Source organism: Poromitra crassiceps, assembly GCF_964638095.1.
Source record: "Poromitra crassiceps genome assembly, chromosome: 14".
Taxonomy (NCBI): domain Eukaryota; kingdom Metazoa; phylum Chordata; class Actinopteri; order Beryciformes; family Melamphaidae; genus Poromitra; species Poromitra crassiceps.
The window spans coordinates 29,028,455-29,048,796 of NC_139633.1; positions in this window are offsets into that span (position 1 = coordinate 29,028,455).

Below are 20,342 nucleotides of genomic sequence, written 5' to 3' on the forward strand. Positions count from 1 at the left end.
AAAAAAGAGTCCAACCACAGATTTAGCTACTATCTGACATGGCCTTCACATGTAGCTTTAAGCTAATCGCTCGCTGCTAACGTGAGCTCCTGTTGCCAAATCTCGCGAGAGTGTGTTGCTGAGATAGAGACAGGCCTTGAACAAATTTAATTTTCTCCTGATCTGTCTGTCTGAAAAATGCCATTTTAGTGTCAGAATGTTCAGAGGATATGTGGTTTCTGTAAATAAGAAGATGTAGTATTATGGGGGCGAAAGAATCATGGAGTCATAATCTGAGATCACATTCACTCCTCCCATTGACTCCAATAGACTCAAACCTGCTGCAAGTCTCCTAAGTGGGCGTGGCCGTGGTAAACCATGTGACACAACTACAGGAAGTGACTTGAAGTTGAAGTGTCTTGCTTTGATATCCCGCTGTCTTTGCTGCCGGCTAAGAACGGTACATGGGAAGTCTCAAAGTAACGGGAGTAGAGCAAACGCATTGTTGATTTAGGTATTTTCGGGATTTGTTGACGCCGGTAAGAAATGTATTAAAAAAAGCACCAGGCTTATGCTTGAAGGAAGTGACGTACGACTGAAACATATATGTAGTGTACATGATGTAACATGGCATGTTTACACAGCAGAGAGCGTCTCTAATGTGGCTGTTTCCATGTTATATGACAGATTAGTTCCTGAGGCTCAGTCACGTATGAGCACATCTCTCATATGGAAGAAACAACTATGTGCATGTGATCTGCACTGGAGCCTGTCTACAGCGCTGACGGGGTTATTACACTACACACAGTGTGTGTGTGTGTGTGTGTGTGTGTGTGTGTGTGTGTGTGTGTGCGCGTGTGTGTGTGCGCGTGTGTGCGCGCGTGTGTGTGTGTGTGTGTGTGTGTGTGTGTTTCAATACTGAGTTTATAAGGGATTTGTTTTAATCATTGACCTATATATAATGGACCAACATAGCTCATTGACTTTGACACAGCAAAATGAAGCTCACTTCCGGATATTGTTTGATTCGTTTGATTGGTTGAATGGATTAATGCTACACGGAAGTACGAGGAGAAGGGGCGGCTGCCCCTAGCGGCTGCCGGGGGAGTTTCCGAATTTGCTCTGTCTCGCTTATCGCCATAATGCATTATGGGTAGTCAGCTACTGTGGCTAATGTAGCCGCTAACGCTACTTACTTTACATTGCAGTAAAACGGCACTGAATGACCAAATTGATTTAACTTTTAACCATTTCGAGAAACATTGTTTCCATACGGACCCCCAGTGTTGGTTAGTTGTTTATAACGTGACTCTATTTAAAATGTTATAACGTACTCCGGTTTCTGTGCTGAATCCAATGGTCTGAATACAGAGAAGGCTTAAGGCTTTATCTAACGGTATAAATAACGTTAAATGGTCCGCCATGTTATGGACGTATGGTATCTATATAGTTACGGGTGTCTACTAACATTATTAAAATATCATAAAGTAACGCTATTTTCTGATAATTTGCTCAACTATACTTGCTACCTGATGCCTTGCGGCACATTGCTGCCTCTACCGGTCGGAAGTATTACTGTTCTTTTTATCCGATGTTTGTCGTCAATTTTCCTCGAAATGGGGCTATCATTTGGAAAACGGAGCGCGTTAGAGCAGTGGTTCTCAAATGGGGGTCCGCGGACCCCCAGGGGTCCGTGGCACTTTGCCAGGGGGTCCGCGAAAAGTTTTCAGGTAATTTTTTTTTTTTTTATTAAAAAAGAAAATGCTACATGTTACTTATTCCTTCTCAAACTACTTCCTTCCTACATGGTGCTAGTCTATCAAAATATCTTGGCTGTCATTGATTGTGTTGCATAGTGGTTTTCTGTACTGTTGACAAATTGTGATATTGTAAATCGCTTTGGACAAAACAAAAGCGTCTGCTAAATGACGTAATGTAAATGTAATGTAATAAAAAAAAAAAAAAAAAAAAAAAAAATTGCAAAATCTTCATAGTTCAACGAAAATAGTTTATGCTTTAAATCTAAAATGGTTTGTGGATTACATTCTAATAACAAACCTATCAAATAAAAATCAAAAAGTCAAGCACATTACCGTGGAAACAATTAAGCTTAGCCCAAAATCACAAATCAGAATGAGGGGGTCCCCGGTATATTTTCTATCTTGTAAGGGGTCCTTGGCTGAAAAACATTTGAGAACCTCTGCGTTAGAGCATGAAAAAGACTTGAAATTGTTTTTTCAGACCATACACTAATTTGGAAAGTGTTTATTTAATACATAGACCGAGAGAGAAGTTGTCTCCTTTCCCATATAGTTGAATGGTGATGTTCCTGGGAGTGCTACACAAGCTGCGACCCCCACTGGCCATTTGGAAATAATGCAATTTCCGCATTGGCGTCAAAAATAGGCAGGCTGAAATGCCCACTGGTAATCTTTCATGACATGCAATTCCCCCCCCACACACACATAGAGAGGCAAAGTGACCTCACTTCCTGCATCAGCACTGTACCAGAGATTTTCATCCGCCATTTATTTTCCCATAGACATTTTGTAAAATGCTTATAAAAATATTTTTTACTTGTTCCAGCCAAACGGTTCAGATATATTTAGAAACAGGAAAGGCCACATAACATTTGACTCGGACCAAAACGTGCGGAGAAAAATGCGGATTTAAAGAAAATATTTTTTCAATGTAGTTTTTTTAAGTTTTGGTCCGAGTGAAATGTTCTAGGGTCTCTCCAGAACCTCAATGACTGTTATAGGGAGATATATGTAACAGCGTTGTGTAGGTGGTACTTGCAGCAACCCATGTTAAGGGCTTGTCCAGGAGTGGATTCGAACTGCCGACCCTCGGCTTGGGAGTCCAGCATGTTAACCGCAACACCAAGAGAGCTAGCTCCCTTGGCGGAGCTGGTTAACATGCCTTTATACCTGGGGAGTGAGTTTAACCAATCCACTCGCTACCACTCGGGACTCACGAGGAATCCGTGCTGATTCAACTCGGTTACATATATAGGAGAGATATAACAGATGAACTATGATCCAAACAGTCCTTCCACATTCTCTAATGGTGTTAACATCTTGTAGATTAAATACATAATAATGAAGTTGAACAATTGATCAGTTTGCTGGGGACTTCCTGGAACCCCCTCAAGGAGCCCTGGTGGTCCCCACACCCCACATTGAGAAGCACTGCTCTAGACGTTCTGGTAGCAGCCTACCTGATGATGTCGTCGTTGTGTCCCAGGTAGAACCTCTGTGTGTGCTCGCGCGTGTTGTAAACCACACCCACTCCGGCCACAAAGTACACCAGCTCCTTCCCGGCCGTGTAGTACAGGTTGTTGCGGCACTGATGACCCCGGTACCCGTAGACCCAGTCCAGCCGGAGCCGACAGCCCGGGGCGCTCCGGTCCGACATGACACATCTGCCAGCCAGAGGGCCTTCCTGCTCTCTCTCTCTCCCTCTGAGTCTACTTTAGTATCTCTCTCTGTCGACTTTAGTATCTCTCTCTCTCTCTCTCTCTCTCTCTCTCTCTCTCTCTCTCTCTCTCTCTCTCTCTCTCTCTCTCTCTCCCTCTCAGTCTACTTTAGTATCTCTCTCTGTCGACTTTAGTAGGCCTATCTCTCTCTCTCTCTCTCTCTCTCTCTCTCTCTCTCTCTCTCTCTCTCTCTCTCTCTCTCTCTCTCTCTCTCTCTCTCTCTCTCTCTCAGTCGGCTTTAGTATCTCTCCCTCTCTCTCTCTCTCTCAGTTGGCTTTAGTATCTCTCCCTCTCTCTCTCTCTCTCAGTCGGCTTTAGTATCTCTCCCTCTCTCTCTCTCTCTCAGTTGGCTTTAGTATCTCTCCCTCTCTCTCTCTCTCTCTGTCGGCTTTAGTATCTCTCTCTCTCTCTCTCTCTCTCTCTCTCTCTCTCTCTCTCTCTCTCTCTCTCAGTCGGCTTTAGTATCTCTCTCTCTCTCTCTCTCTCTCTCTCTCTCAGTCGGCTTTAGTATCTCTCTCTCTCTCTCTCTCTCTCTCTCTCAGTCGGCTTTAGTATCTCTCTCTCTCTCTCTCTCTCTCAGTCGGCTTTAGTATCTCTCTCTCTCTCTCTCTCTCTCTCTCTCAGTCGGCTTTAGTATCTCTCTCTCTCTCTCTCTCTCTCTCTCTCTCTCTCTCTCTCAGTCGGCTTTAGTATCTCTCTCTCTCTCTCTCTCTCTCTCTCTCAGTCGGCTTTAGTATCTCTCTCTCTCTCTCTCTCTCTCTCTCTCAGTCGGCTTTAGTATCTCTCTCTCTCTCTCTCTCTCTCTCTCTCTCTCTCTCAGTCGGCTTTAGTATCTCTCTCTCTCTCTCTCTCTCTCTCTCAGTCGGCTTTAGTAGCCTATCTCTCTCTCTCTCTCTCTCTCTCTCTCTCTCTCTCTGTCGGCTTTAGTATCTCTCTCTCTCTCTCTCTCTCTCTCTCTCAGTCGGCTTTAGTATCTCTCTCTCTCTCTCTTTCTCTCTCTCTCAGTCGGCTTTAGTATCTCTCTCTCTCTCTCTCTGTCGGCTTTAGTATCTCTCTCTCTCTCTCTCTCTCTCTCTCTCAGTCGGCTTTAGTATCTCTCTCTCTCTCTCTCTCTCTCTCTCTCAGTCGGCTTTAGTATCTTAAAGTCCAGAGCCAGGAGGAACAGGTGGGAAGGGAAGGGAAACTGCAGCGCACTGACATGAGCAGCCTCAATGAAAACACGATACGATACGATACGATACGATACAATACAATACGATATGATACCCTACAATACAACTTTTTTGTCACATTTCTCTAACCACTCGGCTATAATATTCCTATAATATTAGCTACAAGGAGTTTATAGTGTGTCTGGTGCTCAATATTCACCTTTAGCTACTTCATGGCAGTTTTTTTTTTAAATCTGGTTCACTATTATTTCCTATATGGACTTGTAGTGTGTCTGTGGTAATCGATACTGGGTTTATTGTGACTATATTGCACGTAACGATATTTTTACTCTATCGCTATAATAATCCATTAATATTATACATAGTTATAGTGTTGATGTCATCACTAGTGAGTATGTGATCCTATTTATAGCACATTCATCTCATACAGTAACACTCTAATAATCCTATAATATTGCTATAGGCCTATGTCTTTATACCCATCTTATTGTAGGCCTATAAAGGTATCTTTACATCGCCTGTGAAATCACTATAATATCCCTATAATAATATTAATGGTATTTTTGGATCTCCTTTGATATAACTCTAGTATTTCTCAAACATCTCCTAGGATGACCCCAGGCAGTTCTCCAAGCAGCAGCCAGCCTGCTCAAACTGCAGCAATTAAAACAGATGGCAGTTTCCACATGCTGCAGATAACAGGCAGCTTACTGCCTGCTCTTTACTCTCTGCCAGCCATCATCATCATCATCATCACTATACCATCCTCTTCCTAAGGGCTGCTGCTGGGGACGCACCCATGAGGAGAAATCACATTAATACTCCTATATGGAATAGCCTATGTGTCTGTGGTATCGTCAATAATGAGTTTATAGTGACTATATTGTAGTTTATGTTATTTGATTTACTATAATAAAGGTATAATAGCACCCTACAATATCTGCATCATTCTAAAATGTATTGTAGGATTACTATGGTTCTATTTCATGTAATGCAATGTGCTCCAAGCCTCATTCAGAATGTCTACCGAAACCTGAATGAAGATTCTCCCTGTTCAATACTCAGACACATTGGGTTTGGTCTTCTATAAGATTCCCTCGTAAATGACACAGCCTATAATAAAAAATAAATCTGCGTTTGACTTCACAGATAACATTACAGGCTCCTCATGTGTCTGCAAAGTTGCCTCAGTCAGTGCAGTGAAAGATGCCCAGTCCCACTTCAAGCCACAGGGGGGGGGGGGGGGGGGGGGGGGGAGTATCAGCAAATGACCACTGGAACTGCTGGATTCTGCTCTATGTAAAATATAATCCTCACACTAATCCTCGACTCAGCATCATCCACGTTACTATGGGTTTAGGGCTGGGCGATATGGACCAAAAATCATATCTCAGTATTTTTAGGCTGAATGGCGATACACGATATCTCTGTATTTTCTACAAAGTGTGGGCTAAATGTTCAGATGTAAAGCCACATGTGATGTAGCGCTCAAGCATCACAATATTTGGACCAAATACCTAGATATTGTGACAATATTGCAGGCATGACTAATGGTTGGTGTATTCACACAATATTGACACCATTAGATTTGTGATCAATAATCATCAGTAATGTGGATATAAGTGGCTAAGGGCAAATAATGGAACAGCTAGAACAGTGTGGTTAAGTTCAGAAAATGACATCACTTTACTGTAATGCAGCCTTTAAAACGAGGAAAATACAACACTTGTGCCATACTGTATCACCATTATCCAAAATCAAAGACGATCTAGTCTCACGATATCCATATGCTATAATATTGATATTGTAGCATTGTCAGGAACCAGGCGAGAGTCAGGATCTAGTCACCGCACTTTATTCTGTTAACACACGGTCCGAGGGCCACTGTCAGCCGTAGCCCACGCCAAAACAAACCCCACAAGACACAACCAAAACTCCGCTAACTCTCCTAGCTTCTCCGCTCTTCACACCCACACAGCCTTCCCTCTCAGGTTCCACACACCAACTTCCCGAGCTGTCCCCCGCTCTCACAGCTCCCCTCCCCCCAGCCAATCACAGGTGAACCCCTCTCTCACCCCCCCCACTGGCTAAATGTCGCCTTCACAGACCCCCCGTAAATCCCCATGCACAGAACAGTACAACACACAACAGTAGCACACAAACCCAACCCGTTACACTTCCCCGTCACATCAAAGCTTCTGGCCCACCAGAAGCACCCTAGTCCCTCTCCCCCCCCCAGTGGGGTCACTCCTCCGCCGGGTGACTCGCCTCAGCCCCCCCCTGTGTCCCACAGTCATCACACGCACTGCAGTAGTTCCGCACATCCCCCTCGTACTGGTTCCAATAGAACCGTGCCCGAACCCCGCGGAGCGCCTCCTCAGCCGCCTGATGACCGGGTCCCGGGCCCCTGTGTGCCCACCGTAATACCAACTCCTGCAGGTAGCTGGGCACCACCGCCCGGAACCCTCTCTTCCCCTGTTCCCCCCTCCCCAACACTCCGTCTTCATCCAGATGCAGGTCGGTAAACATCTCCCACAGTTCCTTTGTGACACCGGAACACCTGTGAATCTCCTCCACAGGGGGCCGGCGTCCGGCCACCACCCACGTATACGCGGGACCGATATCCGCGTCCTCCGCCTGCCTGTATTGCCACTCATCCGCGTCGACATCCATGATGGTCATGTTGTCGTCCTCCAGGTCCACATCTGAACAGAACTCCTCTTCATCTGAACAGTACTCCTCTTCCTCCGCCTCTTGCACTCGCCCGTCCTCCTGCCCCCCTCCCCCAGGGGGCGGTGTGTTCAGGACCGCAGGGAGAACACAACCGGCCGCGACCACCACCTCGGCTTCCCGTACAGCAACCGTGGGGGGCGTAGCGCAGCTCGGCTGTGCCGGTCCCTCCGGCGTTAGTAGCGACACCTGCTCACCTGGAAATATGAGCGTCGCTCTCCCGATCCTAACAACGTTCTCTTCCCCCCGGCTTTCCACACTCTCCCCAACCCGTGTCTCTTCCCTGACCTCCACTGTCTCAGTGCAGTCTCTGGCCAAATGTCCAGGCCTCTTACACGACCAGCAGAGTCTCACCTGCCAGCCGCCTGCACGTCTCTCCTCTCCCGCCGTCTTCTGCTCCCCGACAGCCTCAGGACACTCCCTGGCCAGATGCCCGAAGGCTCCGCACGACCAGCAGACACCCGGCCGTCCCCAGTATCGTTGCTCCGCGTACCCCATCTGTCCCCCGGAACCGCTGCGACACCACCTCGCCAGGTGTCCCTGTCCCCCACAAGTCCAACACTCTCTTTGCGGCTCCTCCGTCCGCTTCTCTCCGCGCTGCGCGACTTCCCGTAGCAGCTCCATAAGCCCCTCTGCCCAGGCAGGCGTCGCCTCCAACAGCCGTCTGATCTCCTGCATCAAGCGGGCCTCCACGCCGGCAAGTACCGCGCTGAGCTCCTGCTTCAGGCGGCCCTCCATGCTAGCAAGCACCGAGCTAAACTCCGGGGTCGGTAGTTCCTTTTCCCCCCCGTCCACCGACAGGCATTCTTCTCTGCGCACCATTCCACGTGGTCCTTGTAGCAGCTAGCACACAAACAGCTAACAGCTAACGCCAGGTCGCGCTCGAGTCTTCCAGTCTTAGTTTTTCTTCTGACACCACTGTAGCATTGTCAGGAACCAGGCGAGAGTCAGGATCTAGTCACCGCACTTTATTCTGTTAACACACGGTCCGAGGGCCACTGTCAGCCGTAGCTCACGCCAAAACAAACCCCACAAGACACAACCAAAACCCCGCTAACTCTCCTAGCTTCTCCGCTCTTCACACCCACACAGCCTTCCCTCTCAGGTTCCACACACCAACTTCCTGAGCTGTCCCCCGCTCTCACAGCTCCCCTCCCCCCAGCCAATCACAGGTGAACCCCTCTCTCACCCCCCCCACTGGCTAAATGTCGCCTTCACAGACCCCCCGTAAATCCCCATGCACAGAACAGTACAACACACAACAGTAGCACACAAACCCAACCCGTTACAATATATTGCCCAGCCCTAATTATAATGCACAGTGTCTCCAAATACGCATGGTGGCAGAAAAGGTGCGTGCAGCAGCTCACAAATCCATTCACAAATCTGAGTGTAAATCCCAGAGAGAGAGAGAGAGAGAGAGAGAGAGAGAGAGAGAGAGAGAGAGAGAGAGAGAGTCAGGGAGAGTCTAATCTTGGGGGGTGGGGGGGGGGGGGGGGCGCAGATTATTTAAAATAAATGAAGAGGAGCTGCTGAATCCCACTGAGAATCAGTCAAGGACCGTTATGTCTATTTCCACAGGATTACTCCTGTGGAAATACAGGATTACTCAGGATTCCACAGGATTACTCCTGTGGAAATAGAAACACCATAAACAGTAATATTTCCGACCAGTGAGAGGCAGCAATGCGCCGTAAGGCATCTAGTCTGCCGGAAAGCTATCTGAAGAAGAAGCTGCAGTTGTATCCTGTATTGCATACTCCGGTACATTAGGTGGCGGTATGCTCCTTAATAATTGGATTGCAATCTGCAAAAAACGCAAAGAAGAAGAAGAAGAAGCTGCAGCAAAGCTGCAGCCCTTTGCGCACGCAGCGTTAAAAATGCCGAAGCTTTGTTCAGCAGTAGGCTGTAATAACAGGAACAATGTGTTTTCCTTTCCAAAGGACCCACACAGGTAATAAATTATTAGTTACTGTCAAGTTTTCATCTAGGTTTGGCCGTCCAGCAAATCCAGCCACAACAACGAGCCAACGCTAGCTAAGCTAGCTAGCTAGCTGGTGTTTTGCAATAGCTCATAGTGGCTGGATACCAGGCTACCCGAACAATGTGTTTTCCTAAATGATGCAAACAGGTAAGTGAAGACTGTTCCAGGGCCAGGGTGCAAAGTAGTCGTTAATCAATTGGGCAGAAACGTAACAGCTCTGATTCTGGGGACATTATTAAAAAATAAATAAAAAAACGTTTTTGGTAGCATCATATAGGTCATTTTCAAAAATTTCCCTTCATACATTTCCTTAACACTTTTTTTCCTTCATTGAGGACATATTGAGGATACAAAATCAGTTGAGTTTGGTTTTGTTGCAATTAGTATGAGGTCAAGTGACATTTTTACTGGACTATTAACACATTGAATGCCAGCCATGTTTTCATTCCTGTAGGTAAGTTGTGCCAGGGGTGTTTTTGACGATTCTGGCTCATTTTAGAAACAGCCGAGGATTCTTTTCTGTTAAGAATTCATGAACACCAATCATCTAAAAATAACTAATAGAATGTGTGCTTTCTCTGTCTAAAAGAGTTAGTTTGCAGAGTTAGTAGTTATGTAGATATTAGCCGTTGAGTACAGCATGGTTTCAGCGTCTGGAAATTTATTCAGAGATAAATGGCTTTTTGTGAAACAGTCACTTTAACCATTCATTTTTGGCATCAGTAAGACCGTCAGACATTCTAAACAATAGTTTTGAACAGTAATTTCCTCCATAACAACAGGAAACACCCCTCTCATTCAAACTCCTCCCTCCGTGTGTCTTCTCCTCCTTCCTCCTGGCTGTACAGCGGGCGTGTCAGAAGCGCTTTTGCTGCTGCCTGCCTGTGTGCCTGCCTGCCTGCTTGCCTGCGTGCAGACGCTCCTTGTGCGAGTCAAGATGGGCCGGGGAATGCGTGGGCGATGGGCAGATGTTGATTCTGGCCTTTCTGAGGTGTTTCAAAGTGTGTTTCACCTATGATCTATTTTGCAAATCGCTCTCCGCTCTCTGTGTGCTGCTGCCGGTGCGCGGCCGCTCTCAGGCAAGACACTGGATTACTGTAAAATCGCCACGGCATTTCCTTGAACGGCTTGGTCCCGCGGCAGTTTTTTCTTTGATTTCGGTCGTCTGGGGGAGCACTGTCAACACTTAGTGGGTCGGTAAAATAGATTATACACATTATCTTGCTCCAATAGTGATCTCGAAGATGTAAAAGTTGTTGATTGATGTACCACCGTCAAAAAAAAAAAAATGTTTATGTAAGACGAGTAAACTCGGCTCTGGCACTTAAGCGTTGGATTATGTAAGACAAATTATTTCGGCTATGGCACTTAAGGTGTTAACACGTTAAGTGCCATAGCCGAGATAATTCGTCTTACATAATCCAACGCTTGAGTGCCAGAGCCGAAATAACTCGTCTTACATAAACATTTTTTTTTTTTGACGGTGGGACATCAATCAACAACTTTTACATCTTCGAGATCACTATTGGAGCAAGAGAATGTGTATAATCTATTTTACCGACCCACTAAGTGTTGACAGTGCTCCCCCAGACGAGCGAAATCAAAGAAAAAACTGCCGCGGGGAGCAAGCCATTCAAGGAAATGGCGAGGCGATTTTACAGTAATCCATTCCACACTTGTCTTCTTGCCCGAGAGCGGCCGCGCAGGCAGCCGCACACAGAGAGCGGAGAGCGATTTGCAAAATAGATTATAGGTGAAACACACTTTGAAACACCTCAGAAAGGCCAGAATCAACATCTGCCCATCGCCCACGCATTCCCCGGCCCATCTTGACTCGCACAAGGAGCGTCCGCACGCAGGCAAGCAGGCAGGCAGGCACGCAGACAGGCAGCAGCAACGCGCTTCTGACACGCCCGCTGTAGAGCCAGGAGGAAGGAGGAGAAGACACACGGAGGGAGGAGTTTGAATGAGAGGGGTGTTTCCTGTTGTTATGGAGGAAATTACTGTTCAAAACTATTGTTTAGAATGTCTGACGGTCTTACTGATGCCAAAAATGAATGGTTAAAGTGACTGTTCTGTCGAATTTCACAAAAAGCCATTTATCTCTGAATAAATTTCCAGACGCTGAAACCATGCTGTACTCAACGGCTAATATCTACATAACTACTAACTCTGCAAACTAACTCTTTTAGACAGAGAAAGCACACATTCTATTAGTTCTTTTTAGATGATTGGTGTTCATGAATTCTTAACAGAAAATAATCCTCGGCTCTTGTAAAATGAGCCAGAATCCTCAAAAAAAAACCTGGCACAACTTACCTACAGGATGAAAAAATGGCTGGCACTCAATGTGTTAACATTTTATTTTATTTTATTTTTTATTTTTTTTATTTTCTCCTTGAAGCAAAAAACACATACAGGATATAAGTGATGAGATTTATGGCACATTAAAAAAAAAAAAAAAGGCTTCCATAGGCTACCATCATATTTAGGTCATTTTCAAAACTTTCCCTTCATACATTTCCTTAACACTTTTTTTCCTTCATTGAGGACATATTGAGGATACAATATCAGTTGAGTTTGGTTTTGTTGCAATTAGTGTGAGGTTGACCCACATATTTGCGTAAAATGCCTGGACTATAAGAAGAAAGCTGAACTATAATCTCTATACTGCCTGCAGCATTGTAGGATGTATTTTGGAGTGGTCAAGTGGTTGGCAGCTGAGGAGTCAAAAGTATTTTGTCAAACGTGTAATAAAAGTGCACTTGTGACTTATTTCAGTTTCAAACATGTAAAACATTTATTCTCTTTCATGATGAAAAATACACTTGCCAGAGTAAGACCAGAGACGGTAGGAAAGCCTGAAACTACCCCTAACCTGACTATATTGTCTTTTCTAACTACTTCAGGAGAAGGAGATGGCTTGTGAACATCAGAAGAGCAGACCTGTCCATCCCCCTGTCTCACGATGCCCTCAGACAAGGGGGTCATGGAGTTTGTGAGGCCCACTTTGAACGTAGCATGGTTATCCAAAATGTACATCGATGAATTTCATCACAATCAAACCAAATCCTACAATAATCGTTGAGAGAAGGTGATGCATGAAGAACTGTTAGTATGAAGACAAGAGGTCCTAATGAGAATATATTTTGCAGCAACAGAGAAAGCGTTTGTCGGACGATGCGATACCAACATTCATCAACTGCCCATACCCCCCTCCATCAACTGGTGGTAGACGTACGTTGTACAGAATCGATAACATTGGTACGTACCTATTCCCCCTGCCTATTCACCTTATGTAGCCCCGCCCACTTTGTGTTACGACTTCCTGTTCAAATTAAACGCTATCTGTTTTACCGTGTCAAATTAGCATGGCTCTTCTCGTGGTCTGCACACACCTTAATTCCCCTCAGCAGTGTTGGCTACAGTTAACTCAATGAACACAGAAGTACTGTGCTGTCACAGGAAGTGTAAACACAATAGGAAGTAATTGGCTGACCCCCGCGTTGGAACATAAAGCATACCGTTAAACATGTGCATACCAATTGTTAACCTTTCAAATATGGATTATATGGAATGATGAGACCAGTGTCATTTATTTAATTTTTTACTCTTCCTGTTCTATTTTCATAGACGACGATGATAAGAAGATAACAATGACATGGGCCTTGTCTTTTACAAATTAGCTACTATTTTCTCTTTTCCTGTGATGTTTTACATGGTACAAATTGATTGTAGAGCCCTTGAACTAATAACTTCAGTGCATTAGTTGGAGTTAAGTTGATTAGGATCAGCATTAGCTCCAGTATTGCAGCAGCTATTCTTCCTGGGGTCCACAAGCCTAGATGTTTAGGAGTTTGAACCCTAACATACATGTCTTTGATGGTGGCAGGAAACCAGAGCACCCGGAAGAAACCCACAGGGACAGGGGGAGAACATGCACACTCCACACTGAACAGACCCAGCCGGACGGAGGGGGAGTCTGCTGTGTGAGTAGTCTCTCCCCAGACTCAAATATTACGTTGAATCGCTGCACTCCGCATACTACATAAATTAGTCTGTGCCACTTCACAGCCACTTCTGGGGTTTGAGGGCAGGTCTAAGGGGGTTGAAACTGAATGAGTGACAATCCTCACAGAAAAAATTGACAAGATTTTGCTGTCATAGTAGTTGAAATGTGTAAAAACTCAGAATTGTAGCTCAAAGACTTGAGACTTGCAAAAAATGACGTGAGCATCTCTGTCATTGCCCGGCCATCACCCATTGCTGCACAGCAGCTATAATTACGGTACTTATAGGATTTCAGTCATATTATACCAGTTACATTTTTTTTTATCAAAGCACTTAAAAAAAAAGATACAATCATTTCCTAATCAAACTGTGTTTTTATGCAAATAACCACTATAGATGACAATAACAAAGAAAAGAATAAGAATAACATATAGAATTTTGGATTGTTTCCACTGACTTCAAGGCGGTTGAAATAATAATTTTTCCGGATGGTTCCGGGGCAGCGATGTCATTCTGCTGCTGTTTTGGTAAAAGTAATGCAAAAGTAGTGTAATAAGTAACGAAGTTACTCTGCACAGAAAGTAATATTTTAAAGTGACTTATTACTTTCAGATGAAAGTAACTCGTAATATGTAGTATGTTACATTTTGAAAGTAACTTGCCCAACACTGCTCTAAGCAGAAAAGGGAGGTTGTTAGATCAATTCACTGGCATTCGTCTTAATTGTTTGCATTATAAGGTCTGAGCAAACCAGCATAACCATGAATCTAAAGTGATAAATGTTTTATAGTCATCTGTGTCTTTTAATGTGTTGTTGCTTTCTGGTTGTGTCTTCAGAGCCCCAGAGAAGTTTGACAGATGGAGGATCATAACGGATTTCGCGCTGATGGAGATCGAGTCATTTCCACATTTTTTCCATGGTCACTACTGTTTACCACAGGTACAGGACATGCTACTGTTTAGTGTTTACCACAGGTACAGGACATGCTACTGTTTACCACAGGTACAGGACATGCTACTGTTTACCACAGGTACAGGACATGCTACTGTTTACCACAGGTACAGGACATGCTACTGTTTACCACAGGTACAGGACAGTCTACTGTTTACCACAGGTACAGGACAGTCTACTGTTTACCACAGGTACAGGACAGTCTACTGTTTACCACAGGTACAGGACAGTCTACTGTTTACCACAGGTACAGGACATGCTACTGTTTACCACAGGTACAGGACATGCTACTGTTTACCACGGGTACAGAACACGCTACTGTTTACCACAGGTACAGGACATGCTACTGTTTACCACAGGTACAGGACAGTCTACTGTTTACCACAGGTACAGCAGGACATGCTACGGTTTACCACAGGTACAGGACATGCCCCCACATGTTAGCTCGTGAGACAAATATTTACTCATTTTAATTTACTGCCACCACTTTACTGTGGATGTACGCATGTCCTCGCGCGCGCGTCTCTGAACACAATAACTCAAGAACAACACATAATAGGAACTCCATACTTAAATCAAAGGTTCACCCGATTCATAGCTTTCAAGGGGCGTTATGTGCTGCCGGGAACGCCCACCTGACGGTCAAAAAAAAACTTGTTCATTCCGCTGCCTGCCGAGTCGACTAGTTTCTCACGCTGTTTGTTCAGCCAAAATGCCGGATACCTGTTGTGCTATCGGTTGCAGTAACCGACGAGGAGACACGCCTGGCTTGTGCTTTTACAGAATCCCGTCGGAGAAAGAAAACTCAGAAAGGAGGAGGTTGTGGATTTGTGCGATTAGACGTGGTTCAGTCGCTGGGGAGGGCAAATGGCTTTTTTTTCTACCATCAAAGTACACACGTCTTTGCGGCCAACATTTCATCAAAGGTAAGCTCAAGTAACGTTACAATAATGATTAAAATACCCCGTTAACGTTACTTGAGCTTACCTTTGATGAAATGTTGGCCGCAAAGACGTGTGTACTTTGATGGTAGAAAAAAAGCCATTTGCCCTCCCCAGCGACTGAACCACGTCTAATCGCACAAATCCACAACCTCCTCCTTTCTGAGTTTTCTTTCTCCGATGGGATTCTGTAAAAGCACAAGCCAGGCTGTCTCCTCGTCGGTTAGTGCAACCGATAGCACAACAGGTATCCGGCATTTTGGCTGAACAAACACAGCGTGAGAAACTAGTCGACTCGGCGGGCAGCGGAATGAACAAGTTTTTTTTTTTACCGTCAGGTGGGCGTTCCCGGCAGCACGTAACGCCCGTTGAAAGCTATGAATAGAGAAGCACTATAACTCTAGATCGGGCCCAAAAAAACAAGCCCGACCCGAGCCCGTTCTTGTCTGAGCCCGTCCCATTGGGTGCATTTATGGGCCCGGGCCCGCTGCCTGTTGATCTAAACTATAACCGTAACTTGTCTGTTCAGTCTTATGAATACATAAGGTTTTATGGTTAGAATAATATTAACCAATTATATAAATATCTGACCACGAGCATGCTCCGGGCCGACCCGGGAAAAGAAGGGAAATTCTGGCCCGGCCTGTGGGTCGGGTTCGGGCAGAGAATCTAACCTCTACTACAGAGTTCATTAATACCACCTATCTGTTATGTGAAGACAAGTATGTGTAACATTGATTTATTTTTCTAATCAATACAGTAATTAGGTTATTAATAACTAGTTATGTAATATGTCATGGTGACTATAGTGGGACATCAGGCAAGTGCCTCTTGTTGGATTATTTAATTTATAGTCAATTCGCCCAGTTGCCTTTGTGTAATTTATGTTCTACATCCATCAACAGGATACTCATTGGGCTCCATACGATAATGTCAGTGTAAGTAGTCAATATGATACAAACAAATCAATACATTTTATACTCCATGATTCTCATATGTTCAATCAATCAATATGTTCAAGTATTTAAGGAAATGCTGTTCTATCATTTCCGCAGGTAAAGTGTGAAGATCCTGAAAAGTTAATAAAGGTAAGACTTTACAGACTGAGCAGTCATAATGCCTCCGCCAGCGAAAGCTGAGTCGGATGCATTATGGTTTCTGCTTGTCCCGTCCGTACGCCCGTCTGATGTTCGTTAACGTGATATCTCAGGAACGGCTTGACTGAATTTCGTCACATTTGGCTCAAACATCCACTTGGACTCCAGGATGAACTGATTACATTTTGGTGGTCAAAGATCAAGGTCACTGTGACCTCACGAATGCCATTTTCAAGCTTGTTAACGCCATATCTCAGTAATGCTTTGACCGAATTTGTTCACATTTGGCTCAAACGTCAAAGTCTCGACAGACATGGATGTCGACTGCGCACTTGTTGGCAGAGGCATATATCCACGGTGCGGTCGTTGTAGTTTTACATATTGGCCTCATTTTGATGGAACAGACAAGAGAAGTTGTGGCAGTTCGTGCCATCACATCATGTATTTTCTTTACATGACCTAATGTTCTACCCTCAGGTGAACGAGCCTTGGCAGTGGCTCGGTCTGGACGTCAGAGGGCCGCTTCCCCCGACGCAGAACGGGCACAAATACATTGTGACTGTGACAGATTACTACTCCAAGTGGGTGGAGGCTCTGCCCGTGCAGCAGTGCGTCGCCTCACCAGTGGCCGAGCATGTCGGGGACATCATCTCCCACTTCGGCTATCCTGTCCGGATCCTCTCACGACTGCCTCAGGACATCGTCGAGGAAGTGAGCTCTTCATGACGATACTGCATTGTCTTCTTCATATTGATCCAAAGTGGCCAGTATCTCACATCATGGATCTGCTGTGTGAATGTGTCCTTACGGTAGATCAACGGACAACTGAGAAATCGGCTCAAAGTCAACATCTCTCTCGTCGTCCATCATCGGCAGACTGGCAGGGCGGATTTGATCACCCAGCGCTTGATTGACAGGTCGGTGATTTGAGTTCGTTCATGACAGTTCGGGTTGTGAAAGGTGCCGTGTGGAGCTTCTTTTTAAACATCAATTATTTCTTTGTCGCATTCATTGCGATGTCCTGGTATAATTACTGTAAACAAATGAGACCATGGTTGAGATGTTTGGTAGGCTGGCTCGATCTCACACCAGTGATATTGTTAGTCTTAGTGTTTCTTAAAACTAAGACTACATTTCCCATAAACCCTGTTGTTTCCTGTCAGAAAGAGGCTGTTGCCTCCGGTCCTCCCCCCCTCCTGTGACGTTGCTCTTGGATGTGTTTTCTTTCTGTCTTTACTGAAGAGGATAAAGATGTTGGAAGCCTTAGACCAGGGATACTCAACTTGCTTTGTCCGGGGGCCACTTTTGTATAATGATAGGAGGCCAGGGGCCAGTTAACAAACAAACAGACATTAATATTATTTTTTCTGTACACTAGCAGGTTGTAGGTTTTTGCGGTGTCAGCCAGAGTTTAATCTGACAATTTTGTGCACACAGGATAGTTAGTTAAGTTAGTTAGGTACATATTATATATAACCGGCTGAGTGGATAGCAGATTGGCGGCATTTGCCAATTTAGCTGGAGCTCAGTCAAACTTTATTTCACGTTAGTTTTCATTGTGAATTAGAAAATGGTAGGGGGGGCCACTCAGCACCCTATGGCGGGCCGCATCTGGCCCCCGGGGCCGCAAGTTGAGTATCACTGCCTTTAGGGCTGGGTATCGTTCAAAATTTTTCGATATCGATACCGTTTCGATACTTGGATTTCGATACCGGTTCCTGAACGATACTTTTTTCGATACCAATTTTTAGAAAAATCAATTTTAACAAAAATAAAACTGCATTACACATTGAAATTATTTTACAAATCTTTAGTTTTCCCCCCATCTTAAGTTTTACAGCAGAAAAAAATAAAACCTACTGTATTTAACATAACTTTAAGTTATCTTAACGTATTGCCGTCCCTACAAAAAATATTGGAGTACTACAAAGGAAAGAAATGTAGCTAAAACAAATAAATCAGTGGAATAGTTTTCAGTGCAAAACAGAGAGTTGCAAATCAGGGTTTAATGCTCACTGATGCAACAGAACTCTATTATTGTCCAAACTGATGAGATGGCTCCACTTCATGCATGGAAGACTAGTTGAGCATTGACTAGCCTATCAATATAGCCTTATATGCCACAAAGTGAATCGCATTTATATTCAACAAACTATCATGACATCAGCGTTTGTTAACGAGTTGCTAAAAATACATGGGCGATAACTGCCCGCTTGCACATAACGTTAACGCTAATTAATTAAACATTAACGCTAGCGTTGCAGATCAGTGTGCTCACTGCTGCAACAGAACGTCATTCTTGTCAAATCTGACGAGACAGCTCAACTTCACTGACTAGCCAATCAATATAAATGAATCGCATTTACATTCAACAAACTATCATGACATCAGCGTTTGTTAACGAGTTGCTAAAAATACACAATGCCCGCTTGCGCATAACGTTATGGCGGCAATTAATTAAACGATCTAATGCTACAACTCACAGCCAGATGCATGGATTTGTCAGACTGAGGGATCTGATAACCGCTAACTTGCGGTAAGCTGAGCTGACCCACCTCTCAATTATTTCTCTTGTCTGTGGAAACAAGTCCGTGTTGTTTCTGTTTCTTTTCCTGCTTTTCATCATCTTCGCCATATGGTACTCCAGGATAGGAGTAGCTTGAGTGGCTAACTTCTTGTATACTATCCGCACCGCACGCCTGGCTCACAGTCACAACAAACACACCGGCTAAAGTGGGCGTAACGTTTCCTGCATACCTCTACATGACAGCCAATCACCAGCCGTATTAGAGCGCGGCGTGCAAGCATGTCGCATGCTTATAGGCTCAATGACGCTGTTTTGTTTTGGTATCGAAAATTGGTATCGATTGACAAGGGAGGCTTCGATACCCCTTAGTATCGATGTTTCCATTTCGGTGCCAAGTAAGTATCGAAACTCGATACCCAGCCCTAACTGCCTTAGACGTTAAAACTTCCGTTTTGTAAAGCTCTCCGGCTTGTCTTCTTGCCGATGGTCTTGTCAATGTCTCAATATTCATGTGATAATGATTTATTGAAAAAGAAAAAAATCCAATGGGTATTATCAAATTGTAAAGATCAGTGCATCAAGTTATTTTGTGTTTTATTAACTTTTTTGGAGAACCGACTTTCCCAGTAGTCAAAATTCAAGGTGCATCACCACCAATAGCTGACTTTGAACAGTGTTGGGTGGATTTCTCCTCAAAAAAAGGCCACGCATATCATCCTATAACTGAACATGCTCATCTATCTCAAGCTTGCATGTGAACACTAAAGCTTCTGTCGCCGATGCTTCCCAACAGTATGATAAGCGAGCTGCTAGAGCAGCATGCAGCCGACTGGGACGTCTTCCTCCCTGCCAAGGTGTTCAGCCTGTGCTTCACAGAGCATTCACAGACCAAGGAGAAGCCCTTCTCAATGCTCTGCTGCAGGGGGCTTCAGCCTGTCCAAGCACCCAGACGGCTGGATGTAAGTTCACCATCAAACACGATTCTAACGCTGGCTTCAGGTTTTTGAATAAAAACGTGTAAAATAAAAATAAACTTACACTTGTGTGTTCTCATCCCTCTGTCCCACAGTATGCCTGCTCCAAGATCCGGGAGAGCACCTTTATGGTGAGTTGGGTCCATTGTTTAAATTTTGTGTGTGTACGTCCATCCAGATCCATTGATCCTTCCAACTGCTTATCCGGGATTGGGTCGCAGAGGTAGCAGTTCCAGCAGGAGAGAGCAAACTTTTTTTCCCCCGGCCACATTAGCCAGCTCTGAGTGGGGGATCCTTACCAGATGCCTGAACCACCTCAACTGGCTCCGTTCTACACGAAGGAGCAGCGGCTCTTCTCTGAGTCCCTGTGTGTACATGGATTCATGTATAGGCGAATTTTCCCCGGTGGTCATGGAATTTTTTGTAATATCATCAGTTTTTAGGTGTTTTCCAGACAGGGAATTCAATAGTGGAATATCACTTCCTGGTTTAGCACT